Source organism: Oncorhynchus kisutch, linkage group LG4, assembly GCF_002021735.2.
Source record: "Oncorhynchus kisutch isolate 150728-3 linkage group LG4, Okis_V2, whole genome shotgun sequence".
NCBI lineage: Eukaryota > Metazoa > Chordata > Actinopteri > Salmoniformes > Salmonidae > Oncorhynchus > Oncorhynchus kisutch.
Window position 1 is genome coordinate 27,575,879 of NC_034177.2, and position 24,588 is coordinate 27,600,466.

The window sequence follows — 24,588 nt, forward strand, 5'->3', positions numbered from 1 at the left end:
TCCTGAACAAGGCAGTTAGCCCACTGTTCCTAGGCCGTCATTGAAAATAAGAATTTGTTCTTAACTGACTTGCCTAGTTAAATAAACGTTAAAAAAATAAGAGATAAGATCCTTGTTATCCCTGTATTTCAAGCATCTAGTGACAGGACCAGCTACTCTGCTTGGAGACAGATGATGAGATTTATGTTAGTGTGTGGAGAGTCCTCCAGACAAGATGTCCAGACTCTGATTAATATTTTATCAGAGTTCATCACACCATTTTACAGGGACGGGGACCAGACAGTTGCCTGGGGCAAATCTCTTCAATTCTGCAACACCCCTAAATGGAGAGGGCCAGGTGGGAAAAACACTAGCTCTGAATGGCCTTTTCACCAGGAAGTGCCAGCCAGACTCACACAGACATTCAAGAGCAGTTCAGTAAGCGGAAACACTGACCACTCGTTTCCTGTGATTGTACTGTCATCACAGCCCTTCAACCCTACCCTCTATCAACATCATACTGTAAAGGAACTCAAATGAATAGATTATAAAATACAATACGCGTATGTAAAATGAACCCAAAATGCCTGTTTTTGCTGGAGCATCGATAACATGATTATTTTTGCATTTCTCCTACAAAATGTAGGTGTCAAAATGAATATAAAGGGCAACATTTGTCCTTATGTGTACAATATAACCTCCCCTATCTTTTCCTGTGATTGTGAGATCATGTTGTAACCCAAAGCCCCATCTGAATAGATGTGTGAGGTAAGTAGAACTGCCAACAGGTTCGAATACAACAGCCTCTAATATTGACAGTCAAGTCAATGAGTTCACATTTTAAGATTTCATTTGAAAAATTTAGCGACATGATTTAGATAAGCAGTGCTTGGGATGCAGTACATGTTCCCTGTGCCCAAGAACACTAAGGTAACCTGCCTAAATTACTACTGACCCATAGCACTCACGTCTGTAGCCATCATCCCAGAAACCCTAGACCCACTCCAATTTGCATACCGCCACCAACAGATCCACAGATGATGCCATCTCTATTGCACTCCACACTGCCCTTTCCCACACAATAGTGGTAGGCCTGATCACCGACAACAACGAGACAGCCTATAGGGAGGAGGTCAGAGACCCCTGGTGCCAGGACAACAACCTCTCCCTCAACGTGATCAAGACAAAGGAGATGATTGTGGTCTATACAGGTAAAAGAGGGCCGAGCACGCTCCCATTTTCATCGACGGGGCTGCAGTGGAGCAGGTTGAGAGCTTCAAGTTCCTTGGTGTCCACATTTACTATGAATTGAGCAGAAAACAGTAGAGCGGACCACGCGTAAAGACTAAACACCAGAAAGGACTTATTTAACATAAAGGAGGGTGTGTGTTAATGTGTTGAGTGTCTGATGGGTAGTATTTATGACCATGGAAAGGCACCTTACCCAATAAAGGTTTTTACTTTAAACCCACCCAGAAACCTCAGTGGAATGCATGATTCATAGTCTTCCTGTAGTCTACATGGTTTCTATGGCTTCGCATGCAGCACTCAACATTCAACTCAACTCAGTATTGCATAATATGATCCCAAGATAAAGAATTTGAATTGCTTAACGTACAAGTGAGTGCACGCACGCACGCACACACACACACAAACACACATTCTGACATTTGTGAGTATGAGACACATTCAATGCCCTATGCCTCATTCTTGCCATTTGGCAACCTCTCAGATGGGAGCATCCCTAACACAACTTTCTCTCTCTCCATTACAGACCAAGTACATCTGTACTAATAAACACTTCCCCTTTGATAGGCATATTTGTATCTCTTACAGACAATGGAGGTTTTTCTGCCAACTTTCCTTGAGACTATTTTGTGTATGTGTGTTTGTGCCCAGATAGAGGGAGAGAGGAGAATAGAGCGATGTGAGTGAGTGAGTGAGTGAGTGAGTGAGTGAGTGAGTGAGTGAGTGAGTGAGTGAGTGAGTGAGTGAGGAAAAAACAGGGCAGAGTAACTATGTGTCAGAAAACAGAGAAAGGTTGGGACTGAGAGACAGAGGCCACTCAGAGATGGCAGGTTCAAAACAATGTTTTTAACAGGATGGGTGAATACTTTGTTACATAATCAATGCCACTGGCAGCAAAAACTACTCTTCTGACCAGAGTACTTAATAGTTAAACTGGTGCACTGGATCCCAGTCCACTGGTTCTCTTAGGAGTGTTGTACCAGATGAGCAAAGGTCTAGGGTTTTCAATTCAAAACCCATGAAAACATATTCGGTAATATCAGTGTTTGTATGGGCTTTGAAAGCACAGATTCTGAATGAATGACCTTTCCCTGTATGTTTAACTCATTGGAGCCTTGGAGGGCCCAGAGGCCCAGGACAAACACTACAGTGGGGGGAGGTGGTAAACGTAAACAAAAAAAGAAAAGCTAGCTTCCTATTCAGGAAGTTATTCATCGTCCAAGGCTGCATGGCCACAACACACACAGTTATCATTCGATCTAGGAATCAATAGACTATTTCACCTGCAAAACAACAAAAGTTCAAGGTCTTTACTCACGTGCACTAGTACAGTGAAATGCCATTTTTGCTTGCTCTTTCCCAACAATGCAGTAATCAATATCAGTAGTACTATAAAATGTAAATAAATAAAAGTCAAGTAGAACAAAAACACAGGAGAAATAGAAATAAGAAGAACACGAGAAAGTAAGTAAGCTATAGACAGGGTCAGGTCCAGGGTCAGTGTCATTACCATATTTACAATGTGCAAGGATACAGGAGTGGTAGGGCTAGATACAGTGGCAAGAAAAAGTCATGTGAACCCTTTGGAATTACCTGGATTTCTGCATAAATTGGTCATAAAATTGGATCTGATCTTCTTCTAAGTCACAATAGACAAACACAGTCTGCTTAAACTAAACAGACAAACAATTATACGTTTTCATGTCTTTATTGAACACACTGTGTAAACATTCACAGTGCAGGGTGGGAAAAGTATGTGAACCGTTGGATTTAATAACTGGTTGACCCTCCTTTGGCAACAATAATCTCAACCAAACGTTTTCTGTAGTTGCCGATCAGACCTACACAACAGTCAGGAGGAATTAGGGACCATTCCTCTTTACAGAACTGTTTCAGTTCAACAATATTCTTAGGATGTCTTTTGAGAACTGCTTGAGGTCATGACACAGCATTTTAAATCAGGTTGAGGTCAGGACTCCCAACACCACTCTTGTTAAGTGTTTTACGTATCGTAGACTTGTCCACAGACATGTTAGCATGCTCCAGAGATTTCTGTAAGTCTTTAGCTGACACTCTAGGAGTCTTCTTAACCTCATTGAGCATTCTGCGCTGTGCTCTTGCAGTCATCTTTGCAGGGCGGCCACTCCTACGTAGAGTAGCAACAGTGCTGAACTTTCTCCATTTATAGACAATTTGTCTTACCGTGGACTGATGAACATCAAGGCTTTTAGAGATACTTTTGTAACCCTTTCCAGCTTTATGCAAGTCAACAATTATTAACCTTAGGTCTTCTGAGATCGCTTTTGTCCGAGGCATGGTTCATATCAGGCAATGCCTCTTGTAAATAGCAAACTCAAATTTTGTATGTGTGTTTTATAGGGCAAGGCAGCTTTAACCAACATCTCCAATCTCCTCTCATTGATTGGACTCCAGGTTAGCTGAGTCCTGACTCCAATTAACTTTTGGAAAAGACATTAACCTAGTGGTTCACATACTTTTTCCAACCTACACTGTGAATGTTTAAATTATGTATTCAATGTAGACAAGAAAAACACAATCATTTGTGTGTTATTAGTTTAAGCACACTGTGCTTGTCTATTGTTGTGACTAAGATGAAGATCAGATCAAATGCTATGACTAATTTATGCAGAAATCCAGGTAATTCCAAAGGGTTCACATACTTTTTCTTGCCACTGTATGTACAGCATAGAGGTAAGGTCACTAGGCATAACAGCAGCATATATGAGTGAGTGAGTGCGTGTGTGTAGAGTCGGTATGAATATGTGTGCGTGTTATGTGTGAGTGAGCAAATTAATTGTGCGAGTGTGTGTGTGTGTTGGTGTGTCAGTGTGAGTGACTGTTTAGAATGTGCATAGAGTGAGTGTGTGAATGTGCATAGGGACAGTGTGCAAAAATGTAAATAAAATGGAAGAGTCAATGCAAAATGTTCTCAATGGTGCAGCTGTATAACTTTTTGACAACTCTACACTAAAGTTCCACCACAAAGCCGTAAACACGGGCACCCTCATAGATATCATCCTAACCAACATGCCCTCTAAATACACCTCTGCTGTTTTCAACCAAGATCTCAGCGATCACTGCCTCATTGCCTGCATCAGTAATGGGTCAGCGGTCAAACAACCTCCACTCATCACTGTCAAACGCTCCCTGAAACACTTCAGCGAGCAGGCCTTTCTAATCGACCTGGCCGGGGTATCCTGGAAGGACATTGATCTCATCCCGTCAGTAGAGGATGCCTGGTTATTTTTTTTAAATGCCTTCCTCACCATCTTAAATTAGCATGCCCCATTCAAGAAATGTAGAACCAGGAACAGATATAGCCCTTGGTTCTCTCCAGACCTGACTGCCCTTAATGCAGGAGGCATTTTTTTTTAAAGTGGAAAACCCCTAAATTAACACATGATGAAAATCATGAAATCACAACAAATAACAGGTTCATATCTGCATACAGGTTTTACCCCTAATCCTGCAGCAGGAGGATTTAAATGAATATTGAATATTTAAAATGGCCGCCAGAGGGCAGCTGGGAGTGGTGTTTGTAGCAGACCCGGCGTGGATCAAATTCGACCCAAGTAATCAATTAAGCAATGCCAGCCTACCATAAACATTTTTCCAATAAGTACAGTTCAATTTACAACCACAAATACCAATAGCCTACCAAGAAAACCATAATATCTATTTCTATGATGAAACATACCGATATGTAACTATACCCAGGGGCAACATTTGGGTTCTTGCATTGGAATTATATTGAATTATGCTTATTTTACACTATACCACAATAAACATAAAAGTTCAAATGCCGACGCCATTGAGTGCTTTTGACCAATAAGTTATAAAAATCAACCAGCTAGATTTTTCTTATCTCTTCAGAAGAGTTGCAGCCTCCTTGATGCTCTGTGGAACTTCCTGAGTAATCCATCACTCCATTCTTCCTGAAATCTTCTTGTAAGATACCCCTCAAATGCCAGTTGGATTAGCTGAGCTTTCCTCGGGTGTAGAATGCTTCTTTTGTGCTGACTGAACACGTTTGTCAAAGTAGAAAATAAGTTCTCGCATTTAGCTGTGGAAACCCCACTCATGAGCCCTATGATTTCATTTTGAATATCGTGTGACATGTATGTGGCCTTGTGGGGTATGGTGCTAAGCACCTTGGAAAGTTCCTTGTCTTTTCGGAGAGTATATTTCAGAATTTACAGAAAAAATCCACTGCCTCCCTCCCCTCTTGACTCTATCGTGTCCAATGTCCCCTCAGTGGTTACTGGTTTGAAACAAGGAATCCAGTGATGTCCACAATCGCCGACAAACATGTGATTTCTTGCCAGCACCCATCATTAACAAGTGTTGACACTGATGTTCCCATAGGACTTCAAACTTTTTTTTCTTTCCACAGTGCAGTGCATTTCAAATGCTCTTTGCTTGATGCATGCCGAGCGAATCCTTTGGTACGATCAATAAAATTCTTCCAGTACGGTACCCAGCTTGGGTGAAGTCCTTGTCTGCGTTAGCATTGGACCCAACTCAGAACTTTCAACATGGGAAACAAAATGCCGCTGCAGTAACCGAGTATTCCAGCTACTCTCTTCCTATGAACCAGGTGCTATTAAATGTAAAACATTTGGACAGAAAACCTGCAGCTAGGGTAGGATTCTAGGCTAACCAGAGCTGGCTCCAAGAGCCAGGAACAGTCTAGGGGGCTGTGGAGCCATTATCCTGGCAGCACTTATAGAAGGGTGGGTAGGCTCTGCAGGCAAAGCTATCTGAAGCTCATCAGCATCATTACTGCTGGGCTTGGTGGCAGCCTCTGTGGTTTGATGCTGCTGCTGCTGCTGCTGCTGCTGCTGCTGCTAGTTGCTATCATTCTCCTTTGCCTTTGTTTGGGTACCTTGGCAAAGCCAATTTCTGATATCCATCGTGGCAGTGGCAGATTAGCTGGTTCGAGCTAGCTAAATAGGCAAAGGCTAATAACACTACGCTCTTTACAGCTCGCTAAGAAGCGAACTAATCTGTGTAGTGGTGGGGCGTGAGGCAGAGTTGAGTGAAGCAGCTTCAACAGTAAACTTGGCCCCACCCTTATAAATCAAAATCAAATATTACAGGAGGAGGCGTATCACATTATTCACTTAGCCTACCATAGATGAGAAGTGCTTTTTTTCCCACTTTTTTATGGAAACCCAACCACCACAGTGGCTTTTCCATAGCCCCCCTACACACACCGTGGCACGCTCTGTCAATTGTGTAAACTACTTAAGTAAAAATACTATAAAGTACTGCTTAAGGAGGTTTTGGGGTATCTGAACTTTACTATTTATATTTTTGACAACTTTTACTTCACCTCATTCCTAAAGAAAATAATGTACTTTTTACTCCATACATTTTCCCTGAGGCCCAGAAGTACTGAGCAGGACAGGAAAATGGTCCAATCGCACACTAATTAAGCGAACATCCCTACTGCCTCTGATCTAACGGATTCACTAAACACATATGCTTCGTTTGTAAATGAAGTCTGAGTGTGTCACGAATATCACCGAAGGTGGCTCCCCTTCCCGTTCGGGTGGCTCTCGGCAGTCGTCGGCAGTCGTCTACTAGCTGCCACCGATCCCTTTTTCCCCTTTTCGCTTGGCTTTGTCTAATTGGTTTCACGTGTTCCTTGTTGGGGTTTTTGGGTTGGGGTTATTTAAGTTCTATTAGCCCGCCTGTGTTTGTGCCGGCTTGTTTGCTGTTATGTCAAGAGGTGTTCCTGTATTTTGTTGGGATTGTCGCTGTCCAGCGTATGTACCAGTTTGTACTCGGGTAGAGTGTTTTACACCTGTGTTCTGCGTCACCCGTTTGTGCGCTATTCCTGTACGGACATTAAAGCGCTTTCCCGAATCCTCTGCTCTCTGCGCCTGACTCCACACCCATCACTCTTCAAACGTTACAGAAGCCCGCACCATTACAATGGAGTCAGCAGGAGCAGCGACCACCTCTCTCCCCATGATGGAGGAGCGTGTCCTTCATCACACGTCCATCCTCCATTGCATCGGATCAGCGATGGATCAGATGATGGAGAGGATGGACCGATGGGAGAGGAGTGGTCTCCCTACTTCCCCTCCAACCACCCCACCTGCAACGCTACAACCTCCTCCAGCGGTATCCGGTACCAGCGCCCTGTGTATTGCGCATCCGAGGGAGTGCGATGGAGCGGCGGCGGGGTGCCAGGGATTCCTGCTCCAACTCGAGCTTTACCTGGTCACCGTTCGGCCGGCTCCCTCGGACGAGGAGAGCGTGAGTGTCCTCGTCTCTTGCTTGACGGGTAGAGCCCTGGAGTGGGCCAATGCTGTCTGGAACGGGCCCGACTCTGCGAGGGGCCACTACCCGGAGTGAGATATTATTCCATCTCAGGTAGGGGACGAGGAGCTCGCAGGACTTCACGCTGGAGTTCCGGACCTTGGCCGCTGGGGCGGGGTGGAACGACAGGGCCCTCATAGACCTGTCGATCCAGCTAGACAATCTGCTGGCTGCTCACAGACGTTCTGAAAGGGTCCTGTCTGTTCCACCTCCTGGCCCTCCCACTCCCATACCTATGGAGCTAGGGGGGCTGCATCTAGGGAGACCGGAAGAGGAGACTCCTCCTGCACCAGCTGTGGCCGGAGAGGGCACACTTCTGGTTGGTGCTGGAGCAGTCCATCTGGGAATCGAGAGGGCAGGCAGAACACTTCTCGGTCACCCCAGGTGAGTCAGCACCACACTCACCCAGAGCTTCCTGTTGGTCACATATTTTTATTAATTTGTTTCCCCAAGTTATCTCCTTCTCTCCAGCATAAGGCGCTAGTCAATTCAGGCGCAGCTGGGAACTTTATAGATTGCAGAGTCGCCCAGAGGTTGAGGATTCCGTTAGTACAGATAGACCCCCCCCCCTTCCCCGTGCACTCCTTAGGTAGTCGACCGTTAGGGTCAGGGCTGGTCAGGGAGGCCACGGTTCCACTGGAGATGATTACGTGGGGGGATCATAAGGAGCGGATTAGTCTGTTCCTTATCGATTCACCTGCGTTTCCGGTGGTGCTGGGTGTTCCCTGGCTGGCTAGTCACAATCCTAGGATTTCGTGGAGACAGGGAGCTCTCCAGGGGTGGTCTGATGAGTGTTCAGGCAGGTGTGTAGGAGTTTCCATCGGTGCGACGACGGTGGAGAGTCCAGACCAGGTTCCCAACGTGCGCATTTCCGCTGAGTATGCCGATTTGGCTATCGCCTTAAGTAAAAAGAAGGCGACCCAATTACCACCCCATCGACAGGGGGTTTGCGTGATAAACCTCCAGGTAAATGCTGCACTGCCCAGGAATCAAGTGTACCCATTGTCCCAGGAGGAGACGTTGGCTATGGAGACATATGTCATGGAAGCCCTGGGACAGGGGTACATTCGGCCCTCCATGTCACCCGTCTCCTCGAGTTTCTTTTTTTGTGAAGAAAAAGGAGGGAGGTTTGCGTCCGTGCATTGATTATCGAGGTCTCAATTCCATTACGGTGGGTTTTAGTTACCCACTACCTCGTATCGCTATGGAGGTGGAATCATTTCACAGAGTGCGGTTCTTCACGAAACTGGGCCTCGGGAGCACGTATAATCTGGTGCGTATTCGGGAGGGAGATGAGTGGAAAACCGCATTTAATACCACATCTGGCCATTATGAGTACCTCGTCATGCGGTATGGGTTAAAGAATGCTCCAGCCGTCTTTCAATCCTTCATTGACGAGATTCTCAGGGTCCTGCACGGACAGGATGTGGTGGTGTATATTGACAATATCTTGAGCTACTCCGCCACACGTGCCGAGCATGGGTCTCTGGTGCGCTAGGATCTTGGACGACTGCTGGAGCATGACCTGTACGTTAAGGCGGAGAAATGTGAGTTTTCGAATATCACCGAAGGTGGCTCCCCTTCCCGTTCGGGTGGTGCTCGGCGGTCGTCGCTGGTCTACTAGCTGCCACCGATCCCTTTTTCCCCTTTTCGCTTGTTTTGTCTAATTGGTTTCACGTGTTCCTTGTTGGGGTTTTTGGGTTGGGGTTATTTAAGTTCTATTAGCCCGCCTGTGTTTGTGCCGGCTTGTTTACTGTTATGTCAAGAGGTGTTCCTGTTTTTTGTTGGGATTGTCGCTGTCCAGCGTATGTACCAGTTTGTACTCGGGAAGAGTGTTTTACGCCTGTTTTCGGAGTCACCCATTTGTGCGCTATTCCTGTACGGACATTAAAGCGTTTTCCGAGTCCTCTGCTCTCTGAGCCTGACTCCACACCCATCACTCTTCGAACGTTACAGAGTGTTGGAGTGTGCCCCTGGCTATCCATAAATTACAAAAACAAGAAAATGGTGCTGTCTAGTATAAGAAATTCGAAATTATTTATACTTTTACTTTTTAGTAATTTTAGTAATTACATTTACTATTGATACTTAAATATATTTAAAACCAAATACTTTAGACTTTTATTCAAGTAGTGTTTTACTGGGTGACTTTCACTTTTACTTTTAAGGTATATTTACTTTTATTCAAGTATGACAATTGGGTACTTTTTCCACCACTGCTGCTGACACAGTGCAGCAGAGATACTGTCACGCCCTGGCCTTAGTTATCTTTGTTTTCTTTATTATTTTGGTTAGGTCAGGGTGTGACAGGGGATTTATGTGTTTCGGCTGGTCTAGGTTTTTTTGTATGTTTATGGGGCTGTGTCCTTTCTAGGTAGTTTGTATGTCTATGGTTGCCTAGATTGGTTCTCAATTAGAGGCAGCTGTCTATCGTTGTCTCTGATTGGGAACCATATGTAGGCAGCCATATTCTGTGGGTACTTTGTGGGTGGTTGTCTTCTGTCATTGCACCAGATAGGACAGTTTCGGTTTTCACATGTGTTATTTTGTAGTGTTCTCGTGTATGGTCTTTATTAAACTCTAACCACGCTGCATTTTGGTCCTCTCCTTCAACGGAAGAAAACCGATACAGATTTTGCGCCAACCTATTACTCAGTCATTTGAACTTTTTTGACATTTTTATATAGGATCCTAAAACTGAGGGCTCACAAGTATTAAATGAGGGGGCTGAGGGGGCTATGCCAGCTAGTTAACTTGGGCTAATCTCCTGTTTTTATTTGAATCTCCTGTTTTTCGGTTACTGGCCCAACGCTATAACCAGTAAGCTACCTGCCACCCCACTTACCTCCTTCCTATAGGCTAACTCGTCGTTGTTGGTTATCAGGCCTACAACTCTGGTGTCATCAGCAAATTTGATGATGGAGTTGGTGTTGTACAAAGCCAAACAGTCGTGGGTGAACAGGGAGTACAGCAGAGGGCTGAGGACACACCCCTGGGGATCCCCTGTGTTAAGAGTCAGTGTGGAGGAGGTGTTGTTGCCAATCCCAGTTTTTCAAAAGTTATCTATCTATTTTGCTTATCAGATAGGATTATATGCATAGAAATATAATGAATAGACCGAACATATCATTGACTTGAACGGGGACTCATGTTCTATTAATTCTATTTTTAATACGGATAGATAACTTTGGAAAAACTGGGCCCTGGGTTGTGGGTTTGATTCCCACTGTGGTCACATATGAAAATGTATGGCCTCACTTTGTATGGACTCACTCAGTGAAGGCTCTTCAGGGGAGGACCATCCTCAGTGAAATTTGAAAAATGTAAATAATGAAACATAAAAAAAGTTAGACTTCTTAGATAAAACTATAATATATTCACCTCACCCAATGATTGATTAAAACACAATATTTTGCAATGAAGGTCTACAGTAGCCCCAGCAGCACTCTGTAGGGTAGCACCATATTCTAACCAGAGGACAGCTAGCTTCTGTCCTCCTCTTGGCACATTGACTTCAATCCAAAATGTAGGAGGCTCACGGTTCTCACCGCCTTCCATAGACATACACAGTCATTATGACAACTTCCGGAGGACGCCCTCCAACCTATCAGAGCTCTTGCAGCATGTACTGACATGTTGTCTATTCAATCAAAGGACCAGAGAATGAATCTAGTACTGAAAGCTAGCTAGCACTGCAGTGCGTAAAATGTGGTGAATAGTTGACTCAAAGAGAGAGAAAGACAATAGTTGAACAGTTTTGAACAAATGAATTTCTTCCAAAATTAATGAGAAGCAAGAGAGAGAGAGAGAGAGAGAGAGAGAGAGAGAGAAAGTGAGAGAGAGTTAGCTATATTTCGTAATATGTATTTATTTCACTTTCATTTTCACTTACTTAGCTAGCATCAAATGCAGCTACCTAGTTTAGCCTACTCAAACACCCGGCTCAAACAGAGAGGAAGTGGAAGGGGAGGTAGCTGATTATTGCTATGCAACACTGGAACTCTTCCAAATCAAGGTAAGCTTTTGGTTTAATTAATTTACTGCCACCAGGGCCCACCGGTGTAACTGCTAAACTGCTTGCTGCTGTACTGCATGATTGATGATTTTAGTGGGTTTTCTAACGAGTTAGTTTTAGTAGCTATGTTGACTATGATGTGGCAACGATGTAGGCTGTGTGTTAGCTTGGTTTGGCTTGGATAAAAAACAATTGCCTGTTCACAAACAGCTGATGTGTTGTGCACTGAAGTCCACAAAACGAATGGAAAAGGTGAGTGGAAGAGAGTGCGTAGATGGATGCGAGAAGGAATTATATGTACAACGAGCTGTTTGTATGTGGCTGCTAGGAAAGTGAATTGTTTGTGTGTGATCGGGGGTGTATTCATTGCACTGATCCTGTTGAAAAATGTTTCTTAAACGGAAGCAAACGGAACAAAACAGAGATAAACACTCTCGCTTGCAACTGTTGGACTAATGATTGCACCCTAGATCAACTAGATGCAGAAAAGAGTGTGCAAAGCGCTATTGAATGTGTGACTGTCTGTCACCTTGATTACTCAAACCTCTCTCGACCTATGAACCTACGAATTAAACTTTCATTCATAGGCTAGGTTGTAGCAACCTCATAATAGGTACAGGGAAAATTAGAGTATCATGTAGTAGCCTAAACCTATTGACGTTACATTGAACTGGGTGAATGGAATATGAATGACAGTCAACTAATATGATGTAATAGAAATAAGGCCATGTTCATAAAAAAAAAAAATCTTCCCTCATCTTTTTTTAAATTTATGCCCTGTTTTTCTTCCCAATTTCCGATCTTGTCTCATCGCTGCAACTCCCAAACGGGCTCCGGAGAGGTGAAGGTGGAGTCATGCGTCCTACGAAATATGACCCCCCTAAACACGCTCCTTAACACCCACCAGCTTAACCAGGAAGCCAGCCGCACTAACGCGTCAGAGGAAACACTGTTCAACTGGCGACCGTGATCAGCCCTCAGGCACCCGGCCCGCCACAAGGAGTCGCTAGAGATTGCGATGAGCCAAGTAAAGCCCCACCGGCCAAACCCTTCCCTAACCCAGATGACGCAAGGCCAGTTGTGCGCCGTCCTATGGGACCCCCAGCCACAGCAGTGCCTTAGACTGCTTTGGATTAAAGTGTCTGCTATGTAAATGGAATCATTTACGGAATAATTGGCCAATACAATGTGTGAAGCAGTGTGAAAACCTAGCTGCCAAAAGACCCCAGCAACTTCATTTTGGATACATACTTACTGTATAAGGGATGCGTTTGTTACATGCAGTACATGTCTCTTCCTGTCAATATCAGATTGATTTGTTTTTAAAGTAAAATCATAATAGTCATCATCATAATAGAACATTGTGGTATAAATCATGCTTTATATCTTTATACTTTACAAACATACATTTTCATTGTGCAGGTCTCAAAATATCTATAGTAAACAAACCAGTTTAAAATGTATAGGTTTACCAAACGGTTAAGTGATTATCAACTAAGAGAAGTTGGATTAAATAATAGTGAAATGTATTAACAAATGAGAAAACAATCTTATCAAAAGTAATGTGAGCATTACATTGTGAAAAGCAAGTACTCTATGAACATTTATTGCAATGTGAAACGTTTGGTTAAAAAGTGACTGTGTGATGTACACAGTCAGTTGAAAATGTGCTTAAAGTTCATTTTGACTTTTGTACTAAGAGTTGTGAAAACTGACCACATAATTGTGAAAATTGCACCAAAGCAATAAAAAAAACTGTAAGATCCAGTTTTCATGGATACAACATGTATTCCCTTAGACACGGCACAGATTCCCTGGATGAAAACAACTTTCTGAATGTTATTTTATCCATGTGGGAGGCTGGAAGACAGGCCGTCACCCTTTCTCCTCCATGAAAGCCCTCCTGATATTGAGAAACCCTCCCCAAAAAGCTATCCGTTGTCTGGGCAACGAGAGTGCTTGTGTACAACAACGAAAGTCTGGGGAGGGGTGAGGTGGGCACTGTCAGTTCAGCTTCTTCTACTGGGAATGTCCCAGGCTGGCTCAGAACCAACCAATACCAATGAGCTAATGATTAAACAACAGGACTGTGGGACAGAAAAACAGTCCAATTTCTCAGTTACCACATAGTTAGTTAAAGGAAAATTCCACTTAAAAAATATATTTTGCATCATACTGTGACACTTTCTGTATTTTTACATTTCTATATCTTGAAACCTTGATTGCAGACATGCAAAACATTTTGGGACTGTATCAACAAGGGATTAATGAAACAAATACCAAAAGATGGAAAGCCATAAGAAAAGTGTAGGCTACTGTGTTTAGGTTGTGGAGTTTGATGTCTGAGTAGCAAAGAATACCTTTATATTTGGGATCTGGGTATCTGTTCAATGGTATTTTTGATTGTTGATATTTAGGCCTACCCATTAATTTTGGAAGAATACAAATAAATTCCCCATTAGTTTTTTTCCTATCATAACCCCAAATATAGTTTAATTGTTTACAAACATCAAACAAACAATGTAGAGTGACAGTCCTTGTATCTAGACGAGAGTACAACTGTCTGTGTATCAGCAGCTGTCAACCAACACAGAGATATTGTATGGCACTAGACATAGTGGTGTGCTTAAGTTTAGGAGCACATCACAAGCTAGGTTTCCATCCAATTGGCGATAGATTTGAATGCAAATATGCTAAAATCCACATAAAAACAATATACGGATTTTCCCACCAGATGTGTTTCCATCAAATTGATTTGTTGCAGATACATGTCTGTGCGTGATGACGTCGTGCACATAAAATTAACTTATTTTGCAGTGAAATTCCCATGTACCAAATACAAAATTCAAGTTAAATGGGTTTCCATCGCATTTTCAATTCTACTGATGGTTTTCTCACAAAATAAGTGTTATAAATCTAAAGAAGTCACCATTGGCCTCATGGTGAAATCGCTGATCGGTTTCCTTCCTTTCAGGCAACTGAGTTAGGGAGGATGCCTGTATCTCTGTAGCGACTCTATGTACTGGTACACCATCCAAAATGTAATTAATAACTTCGCCATGCTCAAAGGGATATTCAATGTATGCTTCTTTTTTTTTTTTTTACCAATTTACCAGTAGGTGCCTTTCTTTGCGAAGCAATGGCAAACCTCCCTGGTCTTTGTATATATATTATATATATATATATATATATATATATTTTTTAATCGGGACCTGCTGTCTATCTTGACCCTGTTCAGGGTCCGGATCTGGTCAGCAGTCCACTGAGTATGGGGGGTGTAGAGAATCATTGTACCATCTAAACCTCTGTGAAATCTATTTTCCATAAACAAAAATGTGTTTCAAATTTTTTTAAATTTATGTTTGAAGCTGACGTATAAAAACGAAATTAAAAGACGCAACAATTTTACTTAAGAACGGGAAGCATAGAAATAAAACACATAGAACATATCTACTGCTTCGTAGACTTGCTTTCAATGAGAATGATAGATCTATAACAAACATTTCTGTGTGAATTTGATCGAGTCGCCCAAAAAGTTACATATTGCAGCTTTTTTATTTTTATTCCATGGCTTCGTGACATTTTTTGTTGATTTCACCTTGAATTCACGTTAGTTGACAACTCAACTATGCAAATCAAAACTAGACATTGAACTGATGTCTGTGCCCATTGGGGTACTTTACTCGCATGAAAAGGTTGAAGGGAAACCTGGTTACAGATACTGATCAAAACCCCCAAAATAGCACTGCCTTACCTTGACTTTAGTCCGAAATGTAAGCGGAAGAACAATAATGAGGAGCACCAACACAGTAGAGACAAAATAAGGCTTTCAAGTTCAAACTCCCATGCAAGTGGTACAGCAGAACTCCCCTCGAATGTCCCACCTCTTTTGCGCTTTTGATGAGCCACGTAAATTGCATTATTGGCTACCCTTCTCGCGCTTGTTTTACAGACAGTTGAGGAGTGACCTGCCCCGATAAATGCAACTGCCCTTTTTGTCTTTCTTAATTTCAACATGTGATGGACAGTTAACCCTTCGTCTAATCCTATACCATTTGTTGACACAATACTAAACCCTATGTGAATGCATGATATCTGCAATCCGATAAAGTGATTAAGGGTTAACAGCTGGACATTGAAACGCACTTCACTTCACTTACACACACGATTCTGTTGTCTCCAACTGCCTAGTAGATGTCCCATAGCTTTATCCATCGTCAAACAAGAAGACTGTCTCACCTTTCTGTATGGACAGTGAGTGACTGCACTACAATTGGTACACACACCAAAAAGCGCTGTGCCTAAACTTGTACCACCAACACAAGGAACAACATTTCCATACTGGCAACACATGTCCCTTTGGTGTAACATTCAGCATTTCTAAAATATTCTGTGTCACCATGGAAGGGTCATCTTACACATGACTTGATCTCACCCTACAGACACTGTAATTACTAGGTTATGATGAAGAAACTGATTTAATGTTGTGGTTTCTTAATGTTTCTTAATGTTTCTTAATGTTTGCTATTGAGTGCAATATTGCAAAGCCCTTAAAATGTTAGTGCTTATAAGCCATCAGCCCCTTCCCCTTGGATTTGATCTGCCTTTAAGCTTCAGTCAGCAGTTTTACCAGTCCACACTTCCTGTTTGCTCTAACACTAGCGCTTTCTCCCTGTCATGACCCCCAGCACGCACATCCGCCTGGCCCCTGGAGATCAGGTTGGCCTTCAGTAAGAGTGGGGAGATAGAGGGGTGTAAATCGGAAACCTGTGATCCAAATCAAAGTTTTTTGGTCACGTACACAGATTTGTAGGTGTTATCACAGGTGCAGTGAAATGCTTGTGTTTTTACCTCCAACAATGCAGTAATACCTAGTAATACAAAACAATACACACATAATCCAAAAAGTTTAAAGTGGTCACGTACACAGATTTGCAGACGTTATCTCAAGTGCAGAGAAATGCTTGTATTTCTAGCTCCAACAATGCAGTAAAACAAAACAATAGACACATCATCCAAAAAGTAAAAAGAAAGAAATTAAGAAATGTCGAAAGAATCCAATTAACAACACAGACAGCACTGTAACGGTAATCTAAATGCAATCTATACATATCTACACCAGATTAATTTACACAAGCTATAATAGGAATCCATCTGCATTGCCCTCTTTATGTTCCCATCATCTGTCTTTCACCCCTCCTTCCGTATTTTACTCTGATTTCCATTTAGTTCTGCCACTAATCTGCTGTGATAGCATGAGGCCCATCACAGGGACAGCTGCATGAAAACACAACTTTAGGATGGCTCATTTTGCCCATTGGTTTAACCTTTCTTACAGTGGGCCAAAAAAGTATTTAGTCAGCCACCAATTGTGCAAGTTATCCCACTTAAAAAGATGAGAGAGGCCTGTAATTTTCATCATAGGTACACTTCAACTATGACAGACAAAATGAGGGAAAAATCCAGAAAATCACATTGTAGGATTTTTTATGAATTTATTTGCAAATTATGGTGGAAAATAAGTATTTGGTCAATAACAAAAGTTTATCTCAATACTTTGTTATATACCCTTTGTTGGCAATGACAGAGGTCAAAGGTTTTCTGTAAGTCTTCACAAGGTTATCACACACTGTTGCTGGTATTTTGGCCCATTCCTCCATGCAGATCTCCTCTAGAGTAGTGATGTTTTGGGGCTGTTGCTGGGCAACACAGACTTTCAACTCCCTCCAAAGATTTTCTATGGGGTTGAGATCTGGAGACTGGCTAGGCCAGTCCAGGACCTTGAAATGCTTCTTACGAAGCCACTCCTTCGTTGTCCGGGCGGTGTGTTTGGGATCATTGTCATGCTGAAAGACCCAGCCACGTTTCATCTTCAATGCCCTTGCTGATGGAAGGAGGTTTTCACTCAAAATCTCACGATACATGGCCCCATTCATTCTTTCCTTTACACGGATCAGTCGTCCTGGTCCCTTTGCAGAAAAACATCCCCATGCTTCACAGTAGGTATGGTGTTCTTTGGATGCAACTGTCCTCCAAACACGACGAGTTGAGTTTTTACCAAAAAGTTCTATTTTGGTTTCATCTGTTTCATCTGACCATATGACATTCTCCCAATCTTCTTCTGGATCATTCAAATGCTCTCTAGCAAACTTCAGACGGGCCTGAACATGTACTGGCTTAAGCAGGGGGACACGTCTGGCACTGCAGGATTTGAGTCCCTGGCGGCGTAGTGTGTTACTGATGGTAGGTTTTGTTACTTTGGTCCCAGCTCTCTGCAGGTCATTCACTAGGTCCCCCCGTGTGGTTCTGGGATTTTGGGTTTTTGTGATGATTTTGACCCCACGGGGTGAGATCTTGTGAGGAGCCCCAGATCGAGGGAGATTATCAGTGGTCTTGTATGTCTTCCATTTCCTAATAATTGACACTGTAACACTGTATATAGTCATAACTAGAGCTGTCTTTTGGGGAAGTCGGACAAAGTAAAGGAATAAGTTCTTGTATGAACAGATAATACAATATATGCTGTTGATACATTTTGTTTTGTGTCCATAATAATGATAAGCTGTTATTAGAGGATGATAAATTATCCATGAGAGTTGCTGCCAGTTTATTAAGTTAAGAAATTCCCAGCAATTGAATCAGAATGAAACATTTGATGACATCCTACAGTGGAAATATTATGCAGATTGTTTCCATTAGGCCATCCACATTCTATTTAAAGTTTAACGGATTTCATTTTTGGAAAAGTGAGGCAGGTGAGCGAATAAAAATGATTTATCCCCTTGTAAAAATACTATAGCGACCTAAGTCAACCAATCAAATGTATTTATAAAGCCCTTTTTACATCAGCCGAAGTCACAAAGTGCTATCCAGAAACCCAGCCTAAAAGCCCAAACAACAAGCAATGCAGATGTAGAAGCACGGGGGCTAGTAAAAACTCCCTAGAAAGGCAGGAACCTTGGAAGAAACCTAGAGAGGAACCAGGCTCTGAGGGGTGGCCAGTCCTCTTCTGGATGTGCCAGGTTGAGATTATAACAGTATATGGCCAAGATGTTCAAACGTTCATCGATGACCAGCAGGGTCAAATAATAATAATAATCACAGTGGTTGTAGAGGTTGGAACAGGTCAGCACTTCAGGAGTAAATGTCAGTTGGCTTTTCATAGTTGAGCATTCAGGAGTTAGAGACAGTAGGTGCGGTAGAGAGTACAACAACTTGCGACCTTGTCAAGAGATTTGAGATTTGAGCCTGAATTTGAGAGTGGTTCCATTTCTCCAGCCCCATCCTTCAGCTGCTAACCAAAACAAGTAGCGGGGTGCCTCTTTGTTGTTTTTCGAATCCCAGATTTCCCTTTTAAGAAGACAAAACAGTATTCAGTACTGTTGTACTAAGAGAGTCTTTCATAGAACCCTGATCTCAGAAGTCTATTGGTCCCAGAGACTGAACCGTTGGCCTGGAACATCATCACCATGGGATACCATTCCCTTCCCAGTCCAGAAGGCTGCCATTGTGCTTCTCTGTGAGGGTTGACATCACATTCAGCATGACTTTGGCACTGTCCTCAGTCCTCATCAGCACCTGTCGAACAGAAACACACTACAGACAGACAGACAGTTACCAGATCTATGCCAATCTCATATGACTCTAGTCCTACCTTATTCTACACTTATAAACACATATGTTATTATCATATGAGTTTTGCTACTTCAGAGTAATGTAGAGTGCATTGTGCAGAACGCCATTGTGGGCTTTTAAGCAATAGTTTTATTTTACATAAACATGCTAATAGCACTCGATATAATCCATGAAACCAGGTCATTTTCTCCCTGCCTCCATTACTCATAAGTGGGCCTCCCATGCCAGTTTTCACCCAGCCAGGGTGGATGGCCATGACCAGAATACCACGGCTTGAAGTACTCCACAAGACAGTGTTCAGCATGTTTAGCACCGCCTAGTGGACAATAGGACAAACATTTAATCCACATCTTATTATTATTATTATTCAGCATGGAAGTATACTGAACAAAAATATAAATGCAACATGTAGAGTGTTGGTCCTATAACCTGAAATGAAAGATCTCAGAAATGTTCCATACTCACAAAAAGCTTATTTTTCTAATGTTGTGCACAAATTTGTTTACATCCCTGTTAGTGAGCATTTCTCCTTTGCCAAGATAATCCATTCACCTGACAGGTGTGGCATATCAAGAAGCTGATTAAACAGCATGATCATTACACAGGTAAACCTTGTGCTAGGGACATTAAAAGGTAGCTCTAAAATGTTTTTCGTCACACAACACAATGCCACAGATGTCTCAAGTTTTGAGGGTGCATGCAATTGGCATGCTGACTGCAGGAATGTCCATAACAGCTGTTGCCAGATAATTTAATGAAAATGTTTCTACCATAAGCCACCTCCAACGTCATTTTAGAGAATTTGGTAGTACATCCAACCGGGCCTCACAACCGCAGACCACATGTAACTACGCCACCTCCACATCCGGCATTCACCTGCGGGATGGTCTGAGACCAGCCACCTGGACAGCTGCTGAAACTGTTGGTTTGTACAATCAAATTATTTCTGCACAATCTGTCAGAAACCATTTCAGAAGTTAATTTCTTAAAAACGGTTCCACTACTGTCGTTCTCTCTCTTTGAGTCATCTACTCACCAAATTGTATGCACTGCAGTGTTATCTAGTTGTAGCTTATGCTTTCAGTGCTAGATTCATTCTCTGATCCTTTGATTGGGTGGACAACATGTCAGTTCACACTGCAAGAGCTCTGATAGGTTGGAGGGCGTCCTCCGGAAGTTGTCATAATTACTGTGTAAGTCTATGGAAGGGGGTGAGAACCAAAACCAACCTAGGTTTTGTTTTGAAGTCAATGTACCCGTAGGAGGACAGAATCTAGATATACCATGGTGCTACCCTACAGAGTGCTGCTAAGACTACTGTAGCCAATTTGAAAACAGTGTGTTTTAATAAATGATTTGGTGACATTAATATGTTTAGTATAGTTTTATCTAAAAAGGATAACTGTAATGTTTCACTATTTTTATTGTTATAAAATTCACTGAGGAGGATGGTCCTCCCCTTCCTCCTCTGAGGAGCCTCCACTGAAGTACACTATAACAACATTTCTGAGCAGGGTGTAGGTAAACAATGAAACAGTAAGATAAAAGTCTTCAGAAGTTCATGTAATAGTGTCTGCATGTACTCTAGCGATGACCATGGGTGCCACTGCATTGGTGAAAAACAAATCCACCATCTCCTTCTTGCCCATCACTGCTAGTGTGCCTGAGGGATTGTTCCTGTTGTTCACGACAACGGTAATTGTTAAATATCAGATTCATGCTGCCGTCAATCCATTTATGACCAACCACCCTGGAGGCTTCGGAAATACTGACTGGGTCTGCAACATGTCAATACAAAAATATCGACATTTTGAGGATTAGGAAGAGGAAATATGGAAAGTCACTCAGCTCTTGTCACCCTATAAGAATGACATTTTCTGCACAAAGTCATCTCTTCTGTGTATTTTCATGGCAGGTCAGTATTGGGCAAAATATAAGCCTCACCATAGGACCTTTGTTTTTTGTTTTTTTTTACAAAATGCTCATGGCAACAGCAAGAGAGGGACATTTTTTTTAATTGTTTTTTTGTGTTTTTAAAAAGCCAGTGTAGCAGTTGTGGATACCTCTGTGCCAGCTCCTTCAGTGTCTTGAAGCAGGAACATAGGTGTTGGTTCAGGGCAGGCTAAATTCCAGTACCCTGATTCACTCTGGCAATTTCCAGAGAGAATTAAATGGAAATACAAAGTAGAGTACTAATGAATCTTTCTAACACAAATTCACAACATACAGTATAATTGAGAATTAGTAACATTTTGTAGTACTTTATGAGAATCTACGTATAAAAAATTATATTCAACTCAAATATTGCTACATAAAACAGAAACCCTGGTGTTTTTATTGTTTGTCAACCTCTACAGTGGTTCCTCCTACAAAAGTTGCGAACTTAAAACGCGGGGTAGAGGTACCCAGCGTCACGGCTTCATTGCTCCAGACCACCACAAGGGGGAGTTAGAACACTCACTACGCATTTGGGTCCCAAGGTTTTTATATGACCAATCATATCGAGTGGTTCCAACGACGAATTTGACACGGCGCCACCCCCACTCTGGTGAGTTTCTTCAGCAAAGATTGCTGACAAAACATTACGGGGGGTCAAATGTAAGTAGTTATAACGTCATAACAAGTCAAGAAAAAATGTACAATTGAGTGGAATATGTTAGTTAATGTAGAAACAAACGATTGTGCATATTTTTTTGTCATAAATGTAATTTACGAAAATCGATATTTTGCAAGTTTTTCTTGTCATATCCAAAACCAGGTGTATCAAACTCCATTCTGTGAATGATGCTGTGTCTGCATGTACAGTATGTATTACAATTATACACTTCAACAGTGTTTACCACCCCTGCTCCTGGGACATAAATTATTACACATTGTAGCTATGCAATAGACTAGAAACATTATTTTGTAATTCATAGATACAGAATAAAAACAGTACATCCTGCAATGACACGTGGAAGAGAGCGAGGAATGAGATGGGAGTAACAATCCAGGCTATTTGCTCTGAGACCGGCATAAGAATGTAATGAAACAAGCAGGGAGCAGGTTTCGAACACTCAACATTCTAGCCCGAAGTCCAGCACGCTATCAACTGTGCCCAAATGTATTAATTGGGGTTGGGGCCGATTGTGGATAAAACACTTCATCTATTGGAATCATTAACATGTGGAAAGGGTAAAAAGTATTATTACTAGTTTTTCACAAGCGTAGCAAGATGGGCTATTAGCTGAACAATAGACTATTCAACTTTTACTAAAGACTTGTCTAATAGCCGAGCTAGGTGTGACATAATCTTCATTTTAATTTGATTTTACAAACAACAAGTGGGCTGAATTGGAGTCCATTTCTTCTGAGCCTAGACCTATATAAATGAACTGAACTGGCAGGCTATGAGGCATTATTAGGCCACCTTACAATTGCAACTGGTAAAAAATGTAGCATCCTACAATTATTTATTATTATTATTTTTAAATGTATCCGTTATTTTACCAGGTCAGTTGACTGAGAACACATTCTCATTTGCAGCAACGACCTGGGGAATAGTTACAGGGGAGTGGAGGGGGATGAATGAGCCAATTGGAAAACAATCATTTAAAGAAAAAAAGTCTGCACGTTCGATCTAAACAATGGAACTAATAATTAAAAGGCACATTTGTAAATCCCAAACTCTAAAAGTAATTGGAAAGGTAGATAGAAATGATGTGTGACACAATACAGAATGTAAACAAGATGTAAACAAGATGCTGTGTTTTTATTTACAGTAGTGATTATCAACTGGAGGCATTTTGAAAACAGGTTTTCAAACGCTTGTTTTTCACAACTGTAGCAGGTGTAGCCCATCATGCAAATGTTTCCTATTAGCAGGACAATAGACTTTTTATAACCCGGCTACTGTTGGGAAAAATCCCCCAACTTGCAAAGTATTCGATGCTTAAGTACTCTAAAGTGTTACATTTCTAACTCAAAACAGCAGTACAGTATTTATTCAGCTTTGATCCATGCCTGGGCCTGCAGGACGCGAAGTTCTTTGTTTGTCAGACGAATCATTGGGTTGAAACTACAGAACAGTACAAAACAAGCGAACACACATGGTTAATGTTCTGATATTTTTTTTTTTATGTGAAAATGTGCAGTATGCAGTAAAGACCAGTAGACGATTTAATTAAGAATTATTTTTAGCATTATTATGTCTACATTATAGTATCGTAGCCTACTGTACCTGTTCATTTTCCTGGGCTTTCGAGTTCGGCGCTAAACAGGCATTTGATGATAGTGTTTGCGAAAAGCACTGTCCGTGACCAAAATCTCCAAGTCTACCAGTATTTTTTAAATGTCTCCAGTATATTCTCCGTTCCTCCTGAAGGTCTAATCTGCTCACTTAAATGAAGAGATCCTGGTCATGGTGCTACAGTATAATCAAAGTGAGGACAATCTGCAATATGCTGTATACTTATAGCCTATTGTATCCTGAAAGTCATGCCTTTCCTCACCCGCCCAAAACTACACCCTAAACACAGTTACTATTCCAAAACAAGTTATTAACAATTTTTTTAAAATCACATAGAGACCAAAGAGAACAGACAGAATGGACATTGTTTTCATCAAGCCAGCTTCTTTCTATGGTGCTACCCGTTCCAGGGTTAGGACTGTAACCACCAGCTTCTTTCTATGGTCCTACCCATTCCAGGGTTAGGACTGTAACCACCAGCTTCTTTCTATGGTGTTACCCGTTCCAGGGTTAGGACTGTAACCACCAGCTTCTTTCTATGGTGCTACCCGTTCTAGGGTTAGGACTGTAACCACCAGCTTCTTTCTATGGTGCTACCCATTCCAGGGTTAGGACTGTAACCACCATCTTCTTTCTATGGTGCTACCAGTTCCAGGGTTAGGACTGTAACCACCAGCTTCTTTCTATGGTGCTACCCGTTCCAGGGTTAGGACTGTAACCACCAGCTTCTTTCTATGGTGCTACCCGTTCCAGGGTTAGGACTGTAACCACCAGAGGACTTGAAAATGAGCCGGAGCTGAGAGGATCACCAAAACTAAAGGTATTTTGGTTTCAGAGCATTTTATTTAGAAAAAGAGAAGGTATATAGCCTATCAATGTGTAGGCGTACTGTATAATAACATCGATAATTATGTATTAAAAACGTGAATGTGTTTTTGCAGAGCTTCAAACATGCGTACAACGATCCGTGGAGATCAGTGGACAAAGGGCTGGACATTGGGTCGCACTGAAAAAACCCCGCATGTTTGCCAAGAAAGAGGTTAGTTAAGCTAGATTCTTAAAATGTGTAGGCAGCATTTGTGTGTTGGAATCACTTTGAATTCTTATTTGATCTACTGTTTCTATCATAGGC

The 24,588-nt window shown here is 42.0% G+C and overlaps 1 protein-coding gene across 2 annotated transcripts in view; it reads right to left on the minus strand.

Annotated features, from left to right (window-relative positions):
• The window catches only part of LOC109889329 (rho family-interacting cell polarization regulator 1), a 124,596-nt gene extending 109,133 nt beyond the window's left edge, over positions 1 to 15,463 (minus strand). Inside the window, exon 1 of one of the 2 annotated variants that reach the window (XM_031822747.1) lies at positions 15,348 to 15,463. The gene's annotated coding sequence lies outside the window, so the exon portion shown is untranslated. The remainder of the gene's footprint in view (positions 1 to 15,347) is intronic. The other variant, XM_031822750.1, reaches the window with a different exon arrangement.
• Between the last annotated feature and the right edge of the window lie 9,125 nt (positions 15,464 to 24,588).